The 20,629-nt window shown below is 50.5% G+C and overlaps 1 long non-coding RNA gene across 1 annotated transcript; it reads left to right on the top strand.

Moving 5' to 3' along the window:
- Nucleotides 1-279: 279 nt before the first annotated feature.
- Nucleotides 280-10,892, top strand: LOC119976566. The gene is made up of 4 exons (XR_005462943.1): nucleotides 280-390; nucleotides 7,722-7,754; nucleotides 8,015-8,062; nucleotides 10,384-10,892. It is a non-coding gene; the product is annotated as an uncharacterized LOC119976566 (long non-coding RNA).
- The last annotated feature ends 9,737 nt before the right edge of the window (nucleotides 10,893-20,629 follow it).

Below are 20,629 nucleotides of genomic sequence, written 5' to 3'. Positions count from 1 at the left end.
GTATATTATGCTAAACCTGTATCAATCCTTGGTTAGACCACATTTAGATACCGTTTGCAGTTCCAGTCACCATTTTATACAAGGAGAGGCTGTGGAGAAGATTTACACAGATAATACCAGAAATGAGTGGATGTACATATCAGGGAGGGGTTCACAGGGTGGGTCTCTGTTCCCGAAAAACAGAGAGATGGGGTTGACCAAATAGAGGTCTTTAAAATTCGGATGCTCACATTTTCTCTCTTCCTGATTCACTCTGTCTCTCTGATTTTCTCTCTCTAACAGGGCCGAAGCCTCACTCCCAGATTCCTGTTATCGTCGGGATTGTGCTCGTGATCGTGGGGCTGCTCATCGCTCTCATCATTGTGGCTGTTGTCATCTACAAGAAGAAAGGTAGGAACTGGAGGGAAAACAGCAGCTCCACACTGGATGTTGGAGGGATCCTGAGGGAATATTCCAGTGTGGGGGTGGCTCAGTCTGTGGGTCTCAGGTTGGTGTCGGGGAGCACATAGTGGGTGTGTGGTGAATTATAAATACTAATAATCCACACTGTATTGTACAACATGTGTTGAGCCTGTACCTTGTATCAGATCATGTGTAGTTGCGCGGCTCTACCCATAGGGGGAGATGAGGAGCTTGTACTGGGCTCCACCCTTGGCTCCGCCCATGGCTCCTCCCCTAACCAGAAGTATAAAGGTTGCTGTCGTGAGCCTGCCTGCCAGTTCATCAAGAGTTCATCTTGTCACAGGCAGGCTCTGTTGTAAGACGATTAAAACCACTGTTCGCTTCTAACCACGTGTCGCGTGAATTGATGGTCTCATCAATTTAATAATCTTAAGAAACAGTAAGGAATGACCATGGAATCAGCCCTCAAACCTGATTGACTGGAACTTGACCCACAGGATGCAGAGACGAAATAAATCTTTTCACACTGGCTCCAATGTTTTAAGGCCTATCTGGCTGAAGCAAGCACTCTACAGAAACTACGGAGGAGCAGAAACTCAGTCTACTGCACGCAAGGGTGAGCCACCGTATATCTACTCAACTTAATTGTACCGGCTCATATATAGAGGCCCTGGCCCTGCTGGACAGAATGTACGTGAGGCCCGTCAATGAGGTCTACGTGCGCCACGCTTTTACTACTCGCCGCCAGCGCCCCACGGAATCACTAGAAGAATTCCTAAGAGACTTAAAAACCTTATTCCGGGACTGTAATTACCAAGCTGTAAATGCTGCAGAACATAGGGAACTCGCTGTCCGCGATGTATTTGTTGCAGATCAGTTACGTGGGCCAGCTGTTGCTTGAGAAGGGGGCCCAAAACTTTGAAGACACTGTAGAACTCGCCACTACTATGGAGGTCTCGTTCCGCAGCCTCACCTCGTTCCCCGCGGACTCCGCGACCCCGTCATGGGCCCCCGACCAGTGACTATCCCAGGCCTGCGCCGCGCGGCCACCCAGCCACTATGCTACTCCAGCCTGCCACTTTTGTGGCCAGCCCCAGCACCCGCGGCAGCATTGCCCGACCCGCAACGCGACCTGCAGCAACTGCAGTCGCAAAGGACACTATGCCAGAGTATGTCTGGCGAAGAAAGCTCCAGCCTCAAACCCTCCCGCAGCCCAGAGCACTCGCTCCCTGAATTCGCAGGCCCGCAGGCCCTGTAACTCCATGGCCTGTACTCCGACTCCGCCCCCACCCACCACATGCGACTCATGGGGGCCGCCATCTTGGACGCCATCTTCCTCGCCGCCCACCACGTGCGATCCACGGGGGCGGCCACCTTGGGCTCCATCCTCTCCAAACTCGGCAACTCAGATCGAGGACTGTGACCTCAGCGCGCATTCATCACGGGGCCACTCCAGCACAGCTGATCGAGCCGCCGGCTACCCACAACTCAGCGCGGTCACGTTGGACCAGTCGCGTCCGAAGTATCTCCGCAACTCCATGATGACCGTTGAAATCAGCGGGTACAGTACACCGTGCCTCTTCGACTCCGGGAACACCGAGAGCTTTGTACACCCAGATCTGGTAAGACGCTGTTCGCTCCCTGTTTTTCCTGCACGGCAAACTATCTCCCTCGCTTCGGGCTCCCACTCTGTTCACCTCCAAAGGCGCACCGTCGCGACCCTAACGATCCAAGGCGCTAGCTACTCTAATTTTCAACTATACGTCCTGCCCGAACTCTGTGCCGCACTCTTACTGGGACTCGGCTTCCAGTGTAACCTCAAAAGTCTCACCCTCAGCTTCGGTGGGCCCTTGCCCCTACTCACTATCTGCAGCCTAGCCACGCTGCGAATCTCCCCCCTCCACTCTTTGCCAATCTCACCCCGGACTGCAAACCCGTAGCCACTCGCAGCAGGCGGTACAGCCTGCAGGACAGGGTGTTTATCAGAACTGAGGTCCGGAGGCTCCTACGTGAGGGGATCATAGAGGCCAGCAACAGCCCCTGGAGTTCTCAGGTGGTGGTCGTCAAGACCGGGGAAAGATTCCGCATGGTCGTGGACTATAGTCAGACCATTAATCGGTTTACGCTCCGCGATGCGTACCTCTTCCTAGGATTGCAGACAGGTGAATCAGATCGCCCAGTATCGGCTCTTTTCCACGGTGGATCTGAAGTCTGCATACCACCAGCTCCCAATACGCCTGGAGGACCGCCACTACACGGCATTCGAGGCAGATGGCTGCCTCTTCCATTTCCTCCGATTTCCCTTTTGCGTCACGAACGGGGTCTCAGTGTTCCAATGAGCAATGGACTGAATGGTGGACCAGTACGGGCTGCGGGCCACGTTTCCGTACTCGGACAATGTCACCATCTGCGGCTATGACCAGCAGGACGAGGATGCCAATCTCCATCGATTTCTCCAGGAGGCACAGAAACTCAACCTCACTTACAACATGGAGAAATGCATTTTCCGCACGACCAGGCTAGCCATCCTTGGCTATGTCTTGGAAAACGGAGTCCTGGGCCCCAACCCGGACCGTATGCACCCCATCTTGGAACTCCCTCTCCCTCATTGTCCCAGGGCCCTCAAACGGTGCCTGGGATTCTTTTCATACTATGCCCAGTGGGTCCCTCAATATGCGGACAAAGCCCGCCCACTATTTAAGGCCACACTTTTCCCCCTGTCGGCTGAGGCTCGCCAGGCCTTCAACTGCATCAAGGAGGACATCGCCAAAGCCGCCATGCGGGCGGTGGATGAATCCGTCCCTTTCCAGGTTGAGAGCGATGCCTCAGAGGTCGCTCTAGCAGTCACACTAAATCAGGCAGGGAGACCAGTCGCATTTTCTCCCGAACCCTCTCCGCTTCAGAACTTCGACACTTCTCAGTCTAAAAGGAAGCACAAGCCATTGTGGAGGCTATTCGTCACTGGAGGCACTACTTCGCAGGTAGAAGGTTCACCCTCATCACCGACCAAAGATCGGTTGCCTTCCTGTTTGATAACTCGCAAAGGGGCAAAATTAAAAATGATAAAATCCTGAGGTGGAGGATCGAACTCTCCACCTACAAATACGATATCATGTATCGACCGGGGAAGCTCAACGAGCCCCCAGATGCCCTGTCTCGCGGCACGTGCGCCAGCACGCAGAGCGACTGCCGCAAAGCCATCCACAATGACCTCTGCCACCTGGGGGTCACCCAGCTTGCCCACTACGTCAAGGCCCGAAATCTACCTTTCTCCACTGAGGAGGTAAAAGCCATCACCAGGGATTGCCCGATCTGTGCGGAGTGCGAACCGCATTTCTAGAGACCAGACAGGGCCCACCTGGTCAAGGCTTCTCGCCCCTTTGAACGCCTCGCTATCGATTTCAAAGGGCCACTCCCCTCGACTAATCGGAATGTATACTTCCTGAATGTCTTCGACGAGTTCTCCCGCTTCCTTTTTGCTATTCCGTGCCCCGATATGACCTCCCACACAGTCATTAGGGCCCTGCATAGTATCTTCACCCTGTTCGGTTTCCCCAGCGATGTACACAGCGACCGGGGTTCATCCTTCATGAGCGACGAACTGCATCAGTACCTGCTCGACAAGGGCATCACCTCGAGCAGGACTACCAGCTATAACCCCAGGGGGAATGGGCAAGTGGAGAGGGAGAACGTGACGGTCTGGAAAACCATCCTACTGACCCTCCGGTCCAGGAATCTCCCGGTTTCCCATTGGCAGGAAGTCCTCTCCGACACGTTACACGCTATTAGGTCCCTCCTATGTACCGCCACCAACCAGACTCCTCACGAGCGGCTCTTCGTTTTTTCCAGGGGTATTACCACAGGGGCCTCGCTCCCAGTATGGTTGAAGACACCGTGCCCGGTTCTCCTCCGGAAGCATGTCAGGGCACACAAAACTGACCCACTCGTAGAAATAGTGATCCTACTCCACTCAAACCCCCAATACGCCTTCATAGAGTACCCTGACGGCCGTCAGGACACTGTATCCCTCCGGGACCTAGCGCCAACAGGATCGAATCCCACCACTACCACCGCCGAGGTACCCCTCACACTACACCCCACCCAACTCGTCACGCCCACGTACCTACCGGGTCGCCCCACATGTTCCACGCCCCCATTCCCAAGTCGAACCAGACGGGTATGAAGTTCAGACAGAATCACCCCCGGAGTCCGCCATCGTACCCCAACCAACCGTGATCATCCAGCCACCAGAAGAGGCTGCAACCCCGGTGCTCTGCGGATCACAACGGACAACTCGACCACCGGACTGACTCAATTTGTAAGCCATCACCCCCTCCAGACTTGATTTTTTCACAGGGAGTGAATGTGGTGAATTATAAACACTGTATTGTACAACATGTGTTGAGCCTGTACCTTGTATCAGAGCATATGTAGTTGCATGGCTCTACCCATAGGGGGAGATGAGGAGCTTGTACTGGGCTCCACCCTTGGCTCCGCCCATTGCTCCTCCCCCTAACCAGAAGTATAAAGGTTGCTGTTGTGAGCCTGCCTGCCAGTTCATCGAGTTAATCTTGTCACAGGCAGGCTCTGTTGTAAGACGATTAAAACCACTGTTTGCTTCTTACCACATGTACGTGAATTGATGGTCACATCAGGGTGAAAGAGCCCCAGGGCTGGGATAGGAAGAGTAAGGGGCTCATGATGAAGGGATAGATTCTGAAAAGTGAGAACACTATTCAGGTTGGACAAGCAGTTCAGGTTATCAGTGAGGATCCCTGATCAGTACGGGAGTGAGGGTTCTGGTCAGTACGGGAGTGAGGGTCTCTGGTCAGTACGGGAGTGAGGGTCTCTGGTCAGTACGGGAGTGAGGGTCTCTGGTCAGTACGGAGTGAGGGTCTCTGGTCAGTACGGGAGTGAGGGTCTCTGGTCAGTACGGGAGTGAGGGACTCTGGTCAGTATGGGAGTGAGGGACTCTGGTCAGTACGGGAGTGAGGGTCTCTGGTCAGTACGGGAGTGAGGGTGTCTGATCAGTACGGAAGTGAGGGTGTCTGTCCAGTACGGGAGTGAGGGTCTCTGGTCAGTACAGCAGCGAGGTTCTCTGGTCAGTACAGCAGCGAGGGTCTCTGGTCAGTATGGGAGTGAAGGTCTCTGGTCAGTACGGAAGTGAAGGTCTCTGGTCAGTCCCGGAGTGAGGGTGTCTGACCAGTACGGGAGTGAGGGTCTGTGGTCAGTATGGGAGTGAGGGTCTCTGGTCAGTACGGGAGTGAGGGTCTCTGGTCAGTACAGGAGCGATGGTCTCTATTCAGTATGGGAGTGAGGGTCTCTGGTCAGTATGGGAGTGAGGGTCTCTGGTTAGTATGGGAGTGAGGGTCTCTGGTCAGTACGGGAGTGAGGGTGTCTGATCAGTACGGGAGTGAGGGTCTCTGGTCAGTACGGGAGTGAGGGTCTCTGGTCTACGGGAGTGAGGGTGTTTGGCCAGTACAGGAGTGAGGGTCTCTGGTCAGTACAGGAGCGAGGGTCTCTTCTGTACGGGAGTAAGGGTCTCTGGTCAGTACGGGTTTCAGGTCAGTACGGGAGGGAGGGTCTCTGGTCAGTACGGGAGTGAGGGTCTCTGGTCAGTACAGGAGTGAGGGTGTCTGGTCAGTATGGCAGTGTGGGTTGCTGGTCAGTACGGGAGTGAGGGTCTCTGGTCAGTACAGGAGTGAGGGTGTCTGGTCAGTATGGCAGTGTGGGTCGCTGGTCAGTACGGGAGTGAGGGTCGCTGGTCAGTACGGGAGTGAGGGTCTCAGGCCAGTACGGGAGTGAGGGTGTCTGGTCAGTACAGAACCGAGGGTGTCTGGTCAGTACGGGAGTGAGGGTCTCTGGTCAGTACAGCAGCGAGGGTCTCTGGTCAGTACAGCAGCGAGGGTCTCTGGTCAGTATGGGAGTGAGGGTCTCTGGTCAGTATGGGAGTGAGGGTCTCTGGTCAGTACAGGAGTGAGGGTGTCTGATCAGTACGGGAGTGAGGGTCTCTGGTCAGTACGGGAGTGAGGGTCTCTGGTCAGTACAGTAGTGAGGGTGTCTGATCAGTACGGGAGTGAGGGTGTTTGGCCAGTACAGGAGTGAGGGTCTCTGGTCAGTACAGGAGCGAGGGTCTCTTCTGTATGGGAGTAAGGGTCTCTGGTCAGTACGGGTTTCAGGTCAGTACGGGAGGGAGGGTCTCTGGTCAGTACAGGAGTGAGGGTGTCTGGTCAGTACGGGTTTCAGGTCAGTACAGGAGTGAGGGTCTCTGGTCAGTACAGGAGTGAGAGTGTCTGGTCAGTATGGCAGTGTGGGTCGCTGGTCCGTACGGGAGTGAGGGTCGCTGGTCAGTGCGTGAGTGAGGTCTCAGGCCAGTACGGGAGTGAGGGTCTCTGGTCAGTACGGGAGTGAGGGTGTCTGGTCAGTACAGAACCAAGGGTGTCTGGTCAGTAAGGGAGTGAGGGTTGCTGGTCAGTGCGTGAGTGATGTCTCGGGTCAGTATGGAGTGAGTGTGTCTGATCAGTACGGGAGTGTCTCTGGTCAGTACAGGAGTGAGGGTCTCTGGTCAGTACAGGAGTGAGGGTGTCTGTTCAGTACGGGAGTGAGGGTGTCTGGCCAGTATGGGAGTGAGGGTCTCTGGTCAGTACAGGGCCAAGGGTCTCTTCTGTACGGGAGTAAGGGTCTCTGGTCAGTACGGGAGTGAGGGTCTCTGGTCAGTACAGGTGTGAGGGTGTCTGGTCAGTATGGGAGTGAGTGTCGCTGGTCAGTACATGAGTGAGATCTCAGGTCAGTAAGGGAGTGAGGGTCTCTGGTCAGTACGGGAGTGAGGGTCTTTTGTCAGTACGGGAGTTGGGGTCATGAGGGGAAGTGTGGGATTGGGTGGGGTGATGGGGTCTGGGACGAGGGGAGTGAGGAGTGTGGGGCTAGGATGGGCATGAGGGAGTGTCGGGTTGGATTTCGAGGGGGGTTTTAGAATGACCCCTGGGGTCAAGGGGTGGGTGGGGAATGCAGGACTGGGGCCCAGATGGGGGAGGAGGAAGCTGGGGTCCCTGGGAGGGGGAGCAGGAGGGGAGAGTGTGGGGCAGTTGTTTCAGAGGGGTGTGGTGGGAGATTTTGGTATCGGTGGAGGGATGGGGCTGGGGTTGGGGGAAGGATGGGGCTTGGGTCAAGGGGATGTGGGGTCAGGGCAGGGCACGAGCATCTCAACATTCTGTTAGAGGGGCTGAGTGTGAGGAAGAGTCCATTACATTCAGACTTCCAGCCTCTCTCTGATTTTCTTTCAATCTCTCGTCACTCACTGAACATTCTTTGTTTTGCAGGGAGAGGGAAGAGTGGCTACAATCCTACAAAGAGTAAGCTGATGATCAAACATCCTCTAGATCTATGTATTAACTGTGTGAATCATTCTTCATTCTGCATCTTATTCACTCTAATAATTTCTGTCTGTAAGTCTGTCTGTCCGCCCTCCATGTAAGTGTGACTGAGAACCTCTTTCTTTTGCTGTGTTGTGTCTCTCTCTGTCTGGCTCTTTCTATCTGCTTTTGTATCTTATGCTCTGTCTCCATCTCTCGAATGATGAACATTTTTTTAATGCCTCTCCTTCCTTTAACAGCTTGTGATAAAAGGGATTCTTCATCCAGCTCCTCCGAACATTTATGAGGTATGAACAATGTTGAATAGAATTGGGAGTGGATCATTCTAACGGGGATATTCCCACTGGTGTTAACTGTATAATCTGGTGGGTGGAGTGCGAGCTCCATGTCCGTCTCTCCGTGTCTAGTCACTAAAGAGAAACTCATCCAATTCAGCATTGAGCATTGAGACTGGTCTTCTGGAAATGGTTGGTCCTCGACGGTCTGAGGATGGAGATATTGTGGGTGTTGACATCCAGAAACATCTCACCCTGGACAGCCTTCTCTAAGCTGTTTGAATTCCTTTTGGAAGTCTGAATTCCCTGAGTTTTCGCTGAGTTGGTCAGTGTCAGTCCTCCAGGGTTTAGCAATAGTCACGTTGTGTCATGGGTCTGATTTTTGCTGTGTTTCTGGTGCAAGGTGGATCTGACAGGGTTTTTCTGGTGTTTGGGGGTCTGCTGGGGTTTGGCGGCTGATTTGAGGATTGGAAATTGAAAGTTAGAAATTTACAACACAGAAAGAGGCCATTCAGCCCATCATGTCCCTGCAGATTAATGAAGAGCTCCCTAGCCCAATCTCACCTTCATGTCCTCGGTCTGCAGCCCTGCAGATCACAGCTCCTCAAGTCGACATCCAAGAATGTTAAATGCGGTGGGAGTTTCTGCCTCTTCCATCCTTCAGACAGAGATTTCCAAATCCCTACCACCCCCTGAGTGAAAAAACAGTTTCCTCATCTCTCCTGTTGCTTCTATCAGTTACTTTAAATCTGTGTCTCCTGGTTTTTCGACCCTTTACTAATGTAAATCAGTCCAATGGAATTCTCCGGTGGCACACCCCGGTCATGGGTTTCCTGACTGCGTGGGGTGGCCAACATGGCCATTGGCTGGTCAGCTGCTGGAATGGAGCATCTCGCTGCCAGCAAGGGCACGCCACACAGGAAAACGCAGCTGGTGGCAGCGAATCCCACCCGTCATCCTTATTTACCATGGCTTCTCATAATTATATAAACCCCAATTATAGCTCCCCTTACCCTCCCCTATTCTAAAGAATCCTATTCCAGCCTCTCCGGTCTTTTCTCCCAGTGAACATTCTCCAGTCGTGTCCACATTTAACTATCTCCTCTGCATTCTCTCCAGTACAATCTCATCGTTTCTGTTTGCTACTTGCTTTGCTACTTGCTAATGGGGCAATTTGCAATCTGATTTGTTACTGTCCCTCGGATCTCAAGTGTTTTTACATTTCTGAGCAGCCTGCCAGGTGGAACCTTCCCTGAATCTATCTTCTCTCAAATGTTGTTGAAGTCTACTTTGACCATGTCCAACACATAGCCCTCATTAATTCCATTCTCACCTCTTATCCGGAACAAATCCATACTAACTTGCCTTGATTAATCTGTGCCTTTCTGACTGAAAGTGTGTACCTTCCTGAAAATTAATTCCAAAAATAATTTCACCACTAATGTTAAACACCGATCCAACTGAGATTATCTCTTTGTCCCTTTTCAATCCTCTTATAATGTTGGCAGCCCTTTGATCCACTTCCACCACTCCTGTGAAAGTCGCTATTGTCCCAGAGGATGATAGGCTGCTCTTCCCTTTGAGAGAGAGCTGACTGGTGGTGATTTAACTTGAGAGTCACCACACCTCAGGCAAGGGGCAATGTTGAGAAGGCGGGGCCTTCATGAATAACCTCAGCCTGTACTGGATTTGAACCTGCACTGTTGGTGTCACTCCGCATCTCAAACCAGCCATCCAGCCAACTGAGCTAACCCTCAGTGTAACTAAGACAGAATGATTCTGATGGTCAAAGCCTCTGAAATTACTGCTCCTTGTTTCTTTAACCCGCTGATTTATCAATTTTATGGTTGTCAATTCCTTTAATATGATTGTTTCCTACAATGTTTATCTGATCCAGTATTTCACTCTTCTTCCTTAACAGTGCTGTCATCATTGCTCCATGTTTTCCAAAGACAGTTACAATGTATTTATAAACAACCTAACCACATTCTCCGCCCTCCCACACAGACTATATTATTGGTCTCCAATAGGCCCTACTCCTTCCTTATCCTTTTGTCTTTATTTACTTATTCAACATCCCTGGAGACTCCTTGATTTTATTTGCTAGCATTTTGTTCATTCCCTCTCTTTTCTTTCCTAATTTCTCTTTTAATCTCACTCCCACGCACTCTGTACTCTTCCAGGTTTCTGCATTATTAGGTATCTGGGGTCTGATGGATTTTGCTGCTGGTATTTGTGAGATGTCAGCTGGATCTGATGGGTTTTGTTGGGGATGTTCCAGGTCTGCTGGATATGCCTCACTCTATAGCGATTAATTTCTTTCTCTTCCCCAGTGACCTCCAGTGTTCCGGTTGGTAATCCGGGGACACCAGTCGCCGAGATCAGCGGCAGCAGAGGATGAGAGAATCTGGGAAGATGCAATTTCAGCGAGATAACAGCGAGCGAGTGATCAAACTGCACATATATATCTGGGCAAATGGATCTGTAGTGATGGCATCAGATATTTCTCTGATGGAATCTGTTCTGATTCAACTTGTTTATCCTGTACAGACTCTTGAATCCATCTCACTCACAGCTGATTCACTCATTGGGTGCGACTTCCCCTGCGTTGCTCCCGGCGCATCACCCCCTTTTCCTGGAGAATAGTGGGAGAGCTTCTTAACGGAACTTGTGCCAGAAATTATATTCATTTTTTGGGAGACTTTTCACCGAATGCTTTCACTGTGAGGTTGGGTGAGCGTGCGGAACGAGGGCGTCTGCTCCCTGGCATAGTCCAGGGATTTACCCTTGTGTGGGGGTGTAGAAGTCAGGTATTTTAAATACACTTAATATAGGTAAAAAAGCTGTTTAAAGCATAAATATTAAATCCCAGTTTTTAAATGAAAGAAACATACAATTTCCAAACTCATCCAAACTCAGACATGAGTTTGGGAAACACAGAACCACTGATAAAAACATCACATTTTTCCAAGGGCATGGGCTGAATCCCATGGCAATAAGGTGGAAGCATTAAAGGCTCCATTGTTCTGATTTCTGGCCACTTGTGATAACAGCCTGAACCACATTCCATAACGTATGCAAGCCGAAACATTTTAGACTGTGTTAAGACAGTTTCAAATATATTTTCGGAATTATAGTATGATGAGATGACATAACGTCTCAATTGTTGCAGATAAGCAGCAATTGGAAGTGGCGTTGTATCATGAGGATGGATGGTTTGTTATCAAATCAAATGTGTTTTGAATATAGCTTAAACCAATTAGGATTATATTGGGGTGTGATCGGATCGCTTAAGACAGATATGAAATAGTATATCCATGGATGATTTGGCCACCATTTTAGACAGAAAGACAGAAAGAGACAGAGAAAGAAAGGAAGAAAGAGACAGACAGAAAGAGACAGGAAAGAGACAAAGAGAAGAAAGACAGAAAGAGAGAGAGAGAGAAAGTAAAGGAAGAGAATTAGAAAAGAGTTCTGTATTCCTATTTCATTTTCATACTTTGACTTCAGCCTTTGACTTTTAAAGTTGTGTTCAGGCTATTGTCTCAGAAGATAATTCCTGTGATTCTTTGAAGAAAATCAAATTGTCTACAAACTACCTTTTAAATTAAATTCAAGTTGTAACCAATGAACTTCAAATAAAACAATTCTTATTTGCACCTGACAAGTTTTTAACTTGAATTTCTACTGAGTTTCAGCAGTGTCTCAAGAACAACCGGTAAATTGAATAAAACTTCACAATCCGAAGATACAACAGGGGGGTAAGGGGGGGGGGGGATGGGAAGAGTGTGGTGAAGCAGAAGCTGTTGTGCTGAACCCCAAGGCAGAGATCAGGAGGGATGAATTGCTGGGGATCAGATATTTTGGGAGGTGTGAGGGTGTTTTGTTTTGTGTTTTTCAAACCAGAACCTTTGCTCCAATTTCTACAATAAACAATATTTATTTTTCAGTTTCTGTCTCTGTAAAGGCCTCAGTGCTAAACTAATACCACTGTGGTGTGGAACATTTTAAGACTTTTAAGAAAGGAATGACCAGGAATCCACATTTTAAAGTAGGGGCAAAAATAGAGTGAACAGAATGTGATTGTAGTGATATGTATAATGTAGGGAGTGTAAAGGGTTAACAAGATGATGTGCATGTATCTCAACACTAGATGACATCACAGCGTTGTCATATAAATATACTGTGACTCCTGGGATTCTGGGAGAAGGTTCGGAGAAGGTGTTAGTGAAAGGTTGAGATAAGGTGTGAATTGCATTGGAGAGCTTAGGCAGCATTGTGAGAGCATTTAGATTTGTGTAGCAGAAATTTAATACTGTTATTTTCTTAGCTATTACTTAGTAAAGTTGTGCGAATCATTTAAAGAAGTGTAAATAAATTAGCTTTGTGCGAAATACATAGCTTGATGTTCTTTGTCAGCACTATGACTTTTGACCATCTTGAGGGAATCAACAAGGAACATCACATGGTTCCAGTATTTAGCTAAAGCATTGAATAAGAATTAGTCAGAATCTTAAAAAAAAATGTAAAGCTTTTCTCAAAAGAAAATGCGCCCTGACGTTGATTGCAAGCCTGTTGCATCTGCTCATCCAGACATGTTGTGGACACGCCCACCCACAGAGAAAATGCCCAACTTTCAGAATAATCTATTACAAATGCGGTCAACAGAATCATTTCGCTACGCAGTGCCATTCAGCGACAAAACGTTCTCAATTTAAATCATCTCATTCAACAAAAATATGAATATTAATACAAATAAAGGTACATCAAAAATGGTGAAACCTGATACTGTTGCAGATATCTACTCTCTTGAAGGTACATTTTTTGTTGACATTATTGAAAAGAATCAGACAATTTTGAAGTGCAATTCTTCTCCACAGATATTGCATCCTATAAAATCCATCAACTCGGAAGATAAATGGAACATTCCATTACAAGTTAATTGATCCGAGATTGTTTTCAAACTTGACACTGGTGCAAATGCTAATTTAATTAACAACTTTGATTTATCGAAGCTACATAGGCTTCCTAAGATTCAACACCCTGACCGCCAATTGAGTGACTCCAATGGCAACACGGTTACTTACTTGGGTTCATGTTATGTCTTGGTAAGAAACAAAGACACAGGGATGCCTTTGTGATTTGAAATAGTTGATGCTAGATGTTCATCACTATTAGATGTTCAAGCAAGTCAAGACTTAAACCTTGTGGAATGAATTCAGAGCACCGACAAATTACGTGTTCCTGTGCATGAAGACATTGAGGACATATGAGCAAAGTTCCCCGATGTATTCCAAGGTATGGGTGCCCATCTGATGGAGTGGCGACAGTTCCACACTCTGTCGACCCCGCGTTTCGCAGTCAGCACCCGGTACAGAGCGGCACGGCTTTGCACATGCCGCTGGCAAGTGCGTTGGGGCCTTTTGGCCCCAGAGGATGTCCAAGGCCATGGGACGTGGGAAGCAGCTGGCAGCCTCCACCTCTGATATGTAGCCTGGGGAAACACCGCACTGCACGTATGCAAATTTCCCCAGAACAGCTGATCAGTAGCTCTGCTCTGCTGCCCTCTGCTGGATGATTGCCTTCACTCAAACTCCTCGGGTCTTCTTCGCAGATTCACCTTCAACTTAGGCTGACCGCACTGCACGTATGCAAATTTCCCCAGAACAGCTGATCAGTAGCTCTGCTCTGCTGCCCTCTGCTGGATGATTGCCTTCACTCAAACTCCTCGGGTCTTCTTCGCAGATTCACCTTCAACTTAGGCTGACCGCACTGCACGTATGCAAATTTCCCCAGAACAGCTGATCAGTAGCTCTGCTCTGCTGCCCTCTGCTGGATGATTGCCTTCACTCAAACTCCTCGGGTCTTCTTCGCAGATTCACCTTCAACTTAGGCTGACCGCACTGCACGTATGCAAATTTCCCCAGAACAGCTGATCAGTAGCTCTGCTCTGCTGCCCTCTGCTGGATGATTGCCTTCACTCAAACTCCTCGGGTCTTCTTCGCAGATTCACCTTCAACTTAGGCTGACCGCACTGCACGTATGCAAATTTCCCCAGAACAGCTGATCAGTAGCTCTGCTCTGCTGCCCTCTGCTGGATGATTGCCTTCACTCAAACTCCTCGGGTCTTCTTCGCAGATTCACCTTCAACTTAGGCTGACCGCACTGCACGTATGCAAATTTCCCCAGAACAGCTGATCAGTAGCTCTGCTCTGCTGCCCTCTGCTGGATGATTGCCTTCACTCAAACTCCTCGGGTCTTCTTCGCAGATTCACCTTCAACTTAGGCTGACCGCACTGCACGTATGCAAATTTCCCCAGAACAGCTGATCAGTAGCTCTGCTCTGCTGCCCTCTGCTGGATGATTGCCTTCACTCAAACTCCTCGGGTCTTCTTCGCAGATTCACCTTCAACTTAGGCTGACCGCACTGCACGTATGCAAATTTCCCCAGAACAGCTGATCAGTAGCTCTGCTCTGCTGCCCTCTGCTGGATGATTGCCTTCACTCAAACTCCTCGGGTCTTCTTCGCAGATTCACCTTCAACTTAGGCTGACCGCACTGCACGTATGCAAATTTCCCCAGAACAGCTGATCAGTAGCTCTGCTCTGCTGCCCTCTGCTGGATGATTGCCTTCACTCAAACTCCTCGGGTCTTCTTCGCAGATTCACCTTCAACTTAGGCTGACCGCACTGCACGTATGCAAATTTCCCCAGAACAGCTGATCAGTAGCTCTGCTCTGCTGCCCTCTGCTGGATGATTGCCTTCACTCAAACTCCTCGGGTCTTCTTCGCAGATTCACCTTCAACTTAGGCTGACCGCACTGCACGTATGCAAATTTCCCCAGAACAGCTGATCAGTAGCTCTGCTCTGCTGCCCTCTGCTGGATGATTGCCTTCACTCAAACTCCTCGGGTCTTCTTCGCAGATTCACCTTCAACTTAGGCTGACCGCACTGCACGTATGCAAATTTCCCCAGAACAGCTGATCAGTAGCTCTGCTCTGCTGCCCTCTGCTGGATGATTGCCTTCACTCAAACTCCTCGGGTCTTCTTCGCAGATTCACCTTCAACTTAGGCTGACCGCACTGCACGTATGCAAATTTCCCCAGAACAGCTGATCAGTAGCTCTGCTCTGCTGCCCTCTGCTGGATGATTGCCTTCACTCAAACTCCTCGGGTCTTCTTCGCAGATTCACCTTCAACTTAGGCTGACCGCACTGCACGTATGCAAATTTCCCCAGAACAGCTGATCAGTAGCTCTGCTCTGCTGCCCTCTGCTGGATGATTGCCTTCACTCAAACTCCTCGGGTCTTCTTCGCAGATTCACCCTCAACTTAGGCTGACCGCACTGCACGTATGCAAATTTCCCCAGAACAGCTGATCAGTAGCTCTGCTCTGCTGCCCTCTGCTGGATGATTGCCTTCACTCAAACTCCTCGGGTCTTCTTCGCAGATTCACCCTCAACTTAGGCTGACCGCACTGCACGTATGCAAATTTCCCCAGAACAGCTGATCAGTAGCTCTGCTCTGCTGCCCTCTGCTGGATGATTGCCTTCACTCAAACTCCTCGGGTCTTCTTCGCAGATTCACCCTCAACTTAGGCTGACCGCACTGCACGTATGCAAATTTCCCCAGAACAGCTGATCAGTAGCTCTGCTCTGCTGCCCTCTGCTGGATGATTGCCTTCACTCAAACTCCTCGGGTCTTCTTCGCAGATTCACCCTCAACTTAGGCTGACCGCACTGCACGTATGCAAATTTCCCCAGAACAGCTGATCAGTAGCTCTGCTCTGCTGCCCTCTGCTGGATGATTGCCTTCACTCAAACTCCTCGGGTCTTCTTCGCAGATTCACCCTCAACTTAGGCTGACCGCACTGCACGTATGCAAATTTCCCCAGAACAGCTGATCAGTAGCTCTGCTCTGCTGCCCTCTGCTGGATGATTGCCTTCACTCAAACTCCTCGGGTCTTCTTCGCAGATTCACCCTCAACTTAGGCTGACCGCACTGCACGTATGCAAATTTCCCCAGAACAGCTGATCAGTAGCTCTGCTCTGCTGCCCTCTGCTGGATGATTGCCTTCACTCAAACTCCTCGGGTCTTCTTCGCAGATTCACCCTCAACTTAGGCTGACCGCACTGCACGTATGCAAATTTCCCCAGAACAGCTGATCAGTAGCTCTGCTCTGCTGCCCTCTGCTGGATGATTGCCTTCACTCAAACTCCTCGGGTCTTCTTCGCAGATTCACCCTCAACTTAGGCTGACCGCACTGCACGTATGCAAATTTCCCCAGAACAGCTGATCAGTAGCTCTGCTCTGCTGCCCTCTGCTGGATGATTGCCTTCACTCAAACTCCTCGGGTCTTCTTCGCAGATTCACCCTCAACTTAGGCTGACCGCACTGCACGTATGCAAATTTCCCCAGAACAGCTGATCAGTAGCTCTGCTCTGCTGCCCTCTGCTGGATGATTGCCTTCACTCAAACTCCTCGGGTCTTCTTCGCAGATTCACCCTCAACTTAGGCTGACCGCACTGCACGTATGCAAATTTCCCCAGAACAGCTGATCAGTAGCTCTGCTCTGCTGCCCTCTGCTGGATGATTGCCTTCACTCAAACTCCTCGGGTCTTCTTCGCAGATTCACCCTCAACTTAGGCTGACCGCACTGCACGTATGCAAATTTCCCCAGAACAGCTGATCAGTAGCTCTGCTCTGCTGCCCTCTGCTGGATGATTGCCTTCACTCAAACTCCTCGGGTCTTCTTCGCAGATTCACCCTCAACTTAGGCTGACCGCACTGCACGTATGCAAATTTCCCCAGAACAGCTGATCAGTAGCTCTGCTCTGCTGCCCTCTGCTGGATGATTGCCTTCACTCAAACTCCTCGGGTCTTCTTCGCAGATTCACCCTCAACTTAGGCTGACCGCACTGCACGTATGCAAATTTCCCCAGAACAGCTGATCAGTAGCTCTGCTCTGCTGCCCTCTGCTGGATGATTGCCTTCACTCAAACTCCTCGGGTCTTCTTCGCAGATTCACCCTCAACTTAGGCTGACCGCACTGCACGTATGCAAATTTCCCCAGAACAGCTGATCAGTAGCTCTGCTCTGCTGCCCTCTGCTGGATGATTGCCTTCACTCAAACTCCTCGGGTCTTCTTCGCAGATTCACCCTCAACTTATGCTGACCGCACTGCACGTATGCAAATTTCCCCAGAACAGCTGATCAGTAGCTCTGCTCTGCTGCCCTCTGCTGGATGATTGCCTTCACTCAAACTCCTCGGGTCTTCTTCGCAGATTCACCCTCAACTTAGGCTGACCGCACTGCACGTATGCAAATTTCCCCAGAACAGCTGATCAGTAGCTCTGCTCTGCTGCCCTCTGCTGGATGATTGCCTTCACTCAAACTCCTCGGGTCTTCTTCGCAGATTCACCTTCAACTTAGGCTGACCGCACTGCACGTATGCAAATTTCCCAGAACAGCTGATCAGTAGCTCTGCTCTGCTGCCCTCTGCTGGATGATTGCCTTCACTCAAACTCCTCGGGTCTTCTTCGCAGATTCACCTTCAACTTAGGCTGACCGCACTGCACGTATGCAAATTTCCCCAGAACAGCTGATCAGTAGCTCTGCTCTGCTGCCCTCTGCTGGATGATTGCCTTCACTCAAACTCCTCGGGTCTTCTTCGCAGATTCACCCTCAACTTAGGCTGACCGCACTGCACGTATGCAAATTTCCCCAGAACAGCTGATCAGTAGCTCTGCTCTGCTGCCCTCTGCTGGATGATTGCCTTCACTCAAACTCCTCGGGTCTTCTTCGCAGATTCACCCTCAACTTAGGCTGACCGCACTGCACGTATGCAAATTTCCCCAGAACAGCTGATCAGTAGCTCTGCTCTGCTGCCCTCTGCTGGATGATTGCCTTCACTCAAACTCCTCGGGTCTTCTTCGCAGATTCACCCTCAACTTAGGCTGACCGCACTGCACGTATGCAAATTTCCCCAGAACAGCTGATCAGTAGCTCTGCTCTGCTGCCCTCTGCTGGATGATTGCCTTCACTCAAACTCCTCGGGTCTTCTTCGCAGATTCACCCTCAACTTAGGCTGACCGCACTGCACGTATGCAAATTTCCCCAGAACAGCTGATCAGTAGCTCTGCTCTGCTGCCCTCTGCTGGATGATTGCCTTCACTCAAACTCCTCGGGTCTTCTTCGCAGATTCACCCTCAACTTAGGCTGACCGCACTGCACGTATGCAAATTTCCCCAGAACAGCTGATCAGTAGCTCTGCTCTGCTGCCCTCTGCTGGATGATTGCCTTCACTCAAACTCCTCGGGTCTTCTTCGCAGATTCACCCTCAACTTAGGCTGACCGCACTGCACGTATGCAAATTTCCCCAGAACAGCTGATCAGTAGCTCTGCTCTGCTGCCCTCTGCTGGATGATTGCCTTCACTCAAACTCCTCGGGTCTTCTTCGCAGATTCACCCTCAACTTAGGCTGACCGCACTGCAACGTATGCAAATTTCCCCAGAACAGCTGATCAGTAGCTCTGCTCTGCTGCCCTCTGCTGGATGATTGCCTTCACTCAAACTCCTCGGGTCTTCTTCGCAGATTCACCCTCAACTTAGGCTGACCGCACTGCACGTATGCAAATTTCCCCAGAACAGCTGATCAGTAGCTCTGCTCTGCTGCCCTCTGCTGGATGATTGCCTTCACTCAAACTCCTCGGGTCTTCTTCGCAGATTCACCCTCAACTTAGGCTGACCGCACTGCACGTATGCAAATTTCCCCAGAACAGCTGATCAGTAGCTCTGCTCTGCTGCCCTCTGCTGGATGATTGCCTTCACTCAAACTCCTCGGGTCTTCTTCGCAGATTCACCCTCAACTTAGGCTGACCGCACTGCACGTATGCAAATTTCCCCAGAACAGCTGATCAGTAGCTCTGCTCTGCTGCCCTCTGCTGGATGATTGCCTTCACTCAAACTCCTCGGGTCTTCTTCGCAGATTCACCCTCAACTTAGGCTGACCGCACTGCACGTATGCAAATTTCCCCAGAACAGCTGATCAGTAGCTCTGCTCTGCTGCCCTCTGCTGGATGATTGCCTTCACTCAAACTCCTCGGGTCTTCTTCGCAGATTCACCCTCAACTTAGGCTGACCGCACTGCACGTATGCAAATTTCCCCAGAACAGCTGATCAGTAGCTCTGCTCTGCTGCCCTCTGCTGGATGATTGCCTTCACTCAAACTCCTCGGGTCTTCTTCGCAGATTCACCCTCAACTTAGGCTGACCGCACTGCACGTATGCAAATTTCCCCAGAACAGCTGATCAGTAGCTCTGCTCTGCTGCCCTCTGCTGGATGATTGCCTTCACTCAAACTCCTCGGGTCTTCTTCGCAGATTCACCCTCAACTTAGGCTGACCGCACTGCACGTATGCAAATTTCCCCAGAACAGCTGATCAGTAGCTCTGCTCTGCTGCCCTCTGCTGGATGATTGCCTTCACTCAAACTCCTCGGGTCTTCTTCGCAGATTCACCCTCAACTTAGGCTGACCGCACTGCACGTATGCAAATTTCCCCAGAACAGCTGATCAGTAGCTCTGCTCTGCTGCCCTCTGCTGGATGATTGCCTTCACTCAAACTCCTCGGGTCTTCTTCGCAGATTCACCCTCAACTTAGGCTGACCGCACTGCACGTATGCAAATTCCCCAGAACAGCTGATCAGTAGCTCTGCTCTGCTGCCCTCTGCTGGATGATTGCCTTCACTCAAACTCCTCGGGTCTTCTTCGCAGATTCACCCTCAACTTAGGCTGACCGCACTGCACGTATGCAAATTTCCCCAGAACAGCTGATCAGTAGCTCTGCTCTGCTGCCCTCTGCTGGATGATTGCCTTCACTCAAACTCCTCGGGTCTTCTTCGCAGATTCACCTTCAACTTAGGCTGACCGCACTGCACGTATGCAAATTTCCCCAGAACAGCTGATCAGTAGCTCTGCTCTGCTGCCCTCTGCTGGATGATTGCCTTCACTCAACTCCTCGGGTCTTCTTCGCAGATTCACCCTCAACTTAGGCTGACCGCACTGCACGTATGCAAATTTCCCCAGAACAGCTGATCAGTAGCTCTGCTCTGCTGCCCTCTGCTGGATGATTGCCTTCACTCAACTCCTCGGGTCTTCTTCGCAGATTCACCCTCAACTTATGCTGACCGCACTGCACGTATGCAAATTTCCCCAGAACAGCTGATCAGTAGCTCTGCTCTGCTGCCCTCTGCTGGATGATTGCCTTCACTCAAACTCCTCGGGTCTTCTTCGCAGATTCACCCTCAACTTAGGCTGACCGCACTGCACGTATGCAAATTTCCCCAGAACAGCTGATCAGTAGCTCTGCTCTGCTGCCCTCTGCTGGATGATTGCCTTCACTCAAATTCTCGGGTCTTCTTCGCAGATTCACCCTCAACTTAGGCTGACCGCACTGCACGTATGCAAATTTCCCCAGAACAGCTGGATCAGTAGCTCTGCTCTGCTGCTCTCTGCTGGATGATTGCCTTCACTCAAACTCCTCGGGTCTTTTTCGCAGATTCACCCTCACTTAGGCTGACCGC

The sequence above is a fragment of the Scyliorhinus canicula genome, chromosome 13, assembly GCF_902713615.1.
Source record: "Scyliorhinus canicula chromosome 13, sScyCan1.1, whole genome shotgun sequence".
Lineage (NCBI taxonomy): Eukaryota > Metazoa > Chordata > Chondrichthyes > Carcharhiniformes > Scyliorhinidae > Scyliorhinus > Scyliorhinus canicula.
The sequence above is the reverse complement of the archived record's forward strand: the minus strand, read 5'-3'. Positions and strand labels throughout refer to the sequence as shown.